Genomic DNA, 5,266 nt, shown 5'->3' with positions numbered 1-5,266 from the left:
TCTTGCTTATCCTACTTTGTTTTACACATGCACCTGTGTGTGTGTGTGTGTGTGTGTGGTTTGAGATGAATATAGTATCCTTAATTAAAGCTTCAACATTACTTGTACAGATACATCAGGCCTGGGAATGATACACCTTTCGTCGTAAATACGACGAAGTCCTTCTCTAATTGTGTAAGAAAAGAGCCTCCGTGTGCCCTTAAAAATGCTTAAAACGCAACATTTTCTCGTCAGTACTCCCAAACCACTTTTACTCATTCCCAGGCCTGATACATGCAAGATCTTGCTGACTTTCTTTCTCTCTCCATCCCCCTTAAGCCCTCCCCCTCCCCCCCCCCCCCCCCCCCCCCCTCTTTATTCATCACATACTTTGAATCTGGCACGAGCGACTTCAGTACGTTACTTGGGAACTTCTACAATAAGGAAATCCATGCCAGCAGCAAAATCTGTGTTCGACGAAGGGGACAAACTCAGCCTAAAGCGCCAATCGGCCTATCCGTACAATTACAATGCTTGCTTCCCTTTACGTTCAGTTTCTTCACAGCTTTGTCAGGTGCACGTGAAAGCGTTCCAGCAGTCAGCATACTGCGCACGTCTGTTCAACTGACATTGCTACCGATGTGTGTGAGTGTGTGTTGGTACTTTTTTGCGGAGCAATTTATTAACTGCAAAAGTACCGATAAATGACGGCGGCGTTTAACTGATCCCGTTTCAGCCCAACTGAGTTAATTCACCCGTCTGACAGAAACACACACGCGCACACGCACGCAACTGTAACGCCTCATGTACTCAGACACACACGCCCGCGCGACATACACAAAAACTTAATATGTAAATACTTAGAAAACCAAAGGATAATATAATTTTTAAAAAACCCAGTTAACCACGAAGCTCTCTCTCTCTCTCTCTCTCTCTCTCTCTCTCTCTCTCTCGCTCTCTCTCTCTCTCGTGGAACAGACATAACCCCCGAGGCCAGTAACTTCTCATGCCCAAGCACGCACAAAGAGATGCACAAGCAGTGTCGACAAAGTTTGTCTATTTCCCTTGCCCCTACCCACCCCCACCCCTACAATTCTGGTCTCGCAAAGTCAAGTCGTTTCACTTTTTTCCTCCCCTATCCGTCGCCTGTGTTACAATTGCTTTCGATTTTCCCCTTGGTGTTTGGGGGCCGGAGAAATGGCGAAAGCTGTTCGCGCAATCAGATTTAGGAGGGAAAAAGTCAGAATTGATGGAAATCGTTGTTAATTAAATGAAAAGTGCGCCCCTGTTGCCTGTAAGGGCAAACAACGATCAGGAAACGGGAGACAAGGGGATAGTGTTGGGGACGGGGAGGGGGAGGGGGGGGGGGAGGGGCCGGGAGGAGTAGGCTACGTTGTCGGGTAAACTGAGGGAGGGGGTTAAGGGGAGGGGGGTACCAGACGGGGGATGGAGAGTGGGGGACTGAAGTAGAGTTGAGGATGGTACATGTAGTAAATTGAAAACGAATCCGTGCGAATGATTAAATGAAATCAGCGGGAACAGGTCTGAAGGGGTTGAGCGCGTTCAAGCAGTCCATGGAAGAATACTGCTACAACGTATCCCTTTCATTGTTATTTGGTGAGTGACGTCCTGCTGGTGTGACGTAGGGGAAGGGCTCCTAATATGGACCGGCTCCTAATATGGACCACCTCCTGTTCTGACAAAACTAACGGCGCTAGGGCGCTCAAAACAATTTCATTGGCTGTATTCACCCTCTCTGGATAACTTTCACATATCAAAACAGTTGCAGAAACACACACCTCAAAACCGTTGGACTTTTTCTCTTTTTTTCACTTTTGGCAGGGTTCACTCAACATTTGCCGCCCAAAACGTAATCGTTTCTGTACACAGCCAAAGCTTTTATCACACAAAAATTGCTACATAATCATGACAGTTAAGACCGTATTTGTTACATTTTAGCAGTGTTGACCCCGAGTTTCTACTGCAAACAAAAAATAATAGCAAAATCTCAAAGTATGTGTGAGTCCCCTAATATGGACCACCTTCAACAAATCGAAGAAAATAAAAGCTAAATACTATTTTCATTAATTCATTCAGAAGCTTGCTGGAAATAACCTATAACTAGCCTTCGAGATATAAAAAAAAAATCACAAATAGTCTTTTTTTCGTGGAAGTTGATAATTTCACTTATTTTCACTCTGTTTTTGATAAGCTTCTTTAGTTTCCTGGTGTGCTTCAAATAATGCTCTCATCAACCTGAAACAGATAAATCTAAAGCATATTTTGATTAGTCTGACTTGCACACTAAGTTGTATCATGTTATTTTGAAGTATAGGGGGCTTTTTACAGTGATTTGAGAAAGCCGCTTCAGTGGTCCATATTAGGCGCCCAGGCTCCTAAATATGGACCATTATTTTGTGTTTTTTTCTGTATCTAATTTTTGTTGAATATCTATCAAAGCTATTTCACTCTAATTAGGCCTAATGGTTAACCTAAGAGAGAAGGACTACCAAACACAAAATGAAACTTCTTCGCTAGAAAACAAGCTAGTTATCAGCATGAAACAAAAAGTGGTCCAGCGACTGGTTCACTGAGTCTGTGATATTTCATCCCAGCTATGTTCTTTTAACTCGTTCTTCCAGTGAAACCAGAAGAGTTACACGTAATTGGTTGAACAAGGTTTAATTCAATTGAACATGGTAAAATAATAAAACGAGAAATAAAAGGGACACGAACTCAAGCGAACGCTTATATTACGCGCCCTACGCAGTTCTGAGACGTCGGACATAATTCTATAATCACTAGTTACTATGTAACACCCCATACAATGGTTAGGGCGACTGATTTCTTGGCTGGACGTGGTGTACGTGGCGTCATTTCAGCGTCTGGGAGCCGGTTTTCATCGGCAGTCCGGCGGCGAAATGACTATGCTTACTTCAGATCGCAGAAAAGTTTGCCGTCATTTCACTTTTTTCACGATGGAGGAAAAGTAACACCATGGCAAGGACTGCTGCAGTTGAACATTTGGGAAAGACAATCCAAGCATTATCCCTTGCGTTCAGCTGTTAAATCACAGGCCTTTCTTATCATTTCTGGCCGCAGTGAAACCAAAGATCTTCTACTGCTGGCGTAGCAGTAGAAGATCTTTGGTGAAACCCGCAGAGCAGCACTGCATAATTATGCCCTTCGTTGGACAGAACTGTTCAGTCTGGTTCAGTCAGTGGACCAGATGTATTTCATCCCAGCCTTGGCTTCGTAAATTCTGCCAGTAAGTCCGGAGAGCTACAAATCATACTCTAATCAGCACTGATTTTGAGTCTTTTGCGTCTCGCTCTGCCAGTGAAATACTTTCATCTGCCCACTGTCTTTTAAGAAACTAAGTTATGTACAACGACACGTCATTATTTGAGGGCTCAGTTTCTGGTTCAGCCAAAACAACGAGCTGGACCTCCTCCGATCACCTGTAAATTCTTGCCTGGGCAGTGTCCAGTATTGTTTTTCAAAGGACAAACACGCTCAGTCTTCTCCGATTACCTGCGAGTTCTTCGCTGGATTGTGTTCAATATTATAGGTCTTACCGGGACGCTGACACTTATCGTTCACAGAGTCAGGCTCAACTTCATTGCTGTGTCTGGCCGGTTCAGACATAAAGGCTGACCCACACAGGAACAACCTTCCTCCAACTCATCACTGAGGTATGAGGTCTCTCCCTTGAAAGTATAGCTCAACAAAAAAAAATCCGGTGGAAAGAAAAGTATATAGGCCAAGTGAAATAAGCATTTAGCAATCAATGAATTCAGTTTCATTAGGAGCTTGAGATCCTTCAGTTCCGAAAAAAAGGATCAGTATTAAACCTGGAACAAGAACGCAATAGATTCTCCTCTAGAATGCATTTTTGCTTCTATGAGCGTATTAGTGCATTCCTTGAATAGCGCAGACAGAAGCGTTTGGTTCGTTCCAGACATGAGAGCCGTAAACCCAGGAGAAAAAATCCTGGTAACAGCATTCATTCATTTCCTCTCAAACTCTTCCTTCCCGTAACTCCCTCTTGCCTCAATCTTCACGCTGCCCCCTTCCGAGTTTACCCCCACCTCCTATAGTACTGAACCCTGTCCTCCCTCTTTCTCGCTCTCATACACACACGCACATATACATCTCTTAGCCACCACACCCCCACCCCCCCCCCCCCCCCCCTCTCCTTTCTCTCAGCGCCACCTCTCTCACTTTCTCTCTCCTCCCTAAAAACAAAAATCCATAAAAATGTAGATTAACTTTTCCAGCAGGCCTGTCACCTTTCTAACCTAAAACAAACTCTTTTCCATCCTGACTTCGCAGCTTCACAGCTCTTTCTCCTCCTCCAGCCGGGCCGAAGAGAGCACTTCACCTTTCGTTCGATCCCTCACGTGACTCTCATCTCCCACAATTCCCTGTCAGCGCTACGTCACAGCCGCTGCGCGCGATTACATCACATGCTGAAGAGCTCAATCAGGGGAATAAACTCTTCCCTCGGGGACCTAGATTAATTCCCCGCGCGCAAACAGAGCTGAGCCGGGGTGGTTTAACGCTTCATAAATCTATAATAATTGAGCGGGCAGCCAGGGTTAATCAAGAACTCTTCCCAACGGACGCCATTTTTGTTCGCCAGAAGAACCCTACAGGGATTCCTGTGTTTCTTTTCCTCTCTGGTCTTCCCGCCCCTCAGTGCTTGTGCAGTATTTTCCTTTCCCCTTCTCGTCCGGCCAGGGGTTTTGTGTGTCGTGAATGCCTGCTAGATGCTCACATAGGAAACTCGGAGTTGTATGCGAGTGTCGGAGCCTTGAAAGAAAGGAGAGTGGGTCGACATCGACAAACTGACAGAGATGATGGCGTGAAGCTGTCATCAATACACTCATGGCCCGCACAGATAAGACGGAATGCTTCGCTTATGTCTGCAGCCATACCCCCTTCCAGTTCCAAAGTGCAGACTTGTCTGGGAAATTTCCAAAGTGGTCATATATATCTGAGTATAGGGTTTGTGACCTTTATTGACATTTCTGAGTTGTGGCCTTGTTTGCTTATGGGTTTTTTCCGTTAGTGTCTGTATGTAGTGGCTGAGGCTAACTCGGTTCTTTAATTAACTCATAGTGTAGACCATTTTGTACTTCTTGAGGCGCCTTTATTCACTGTTGCTTTTTGAAACATGTTGTGTCAATCATATCAGACAAAGTAAATTGAAACTTCTGGAAGGTGACGTAACTGGGGTTCCATGTTTCCTTCCAAAATTCAACACACTAAACTAATATATATA

The sequence above is a fragment of the Littorina saxatilis genome, linkage group LG1 (genome assembly GCF_037325665.1).
Source record: "Littorina saxatilis isolate snail1 linkage group LG1, US_GU_Lsax_2.0, whole genome shotgun sequence".
NCBI lineage: Eukaryota > Metazoa > Mollusca > Gastropoda > Littorinimorpha > Littorinidae > Littorina > Littorina saxatilis.
Note: the sequence above shows the minus strand (reverse complement) of the source record.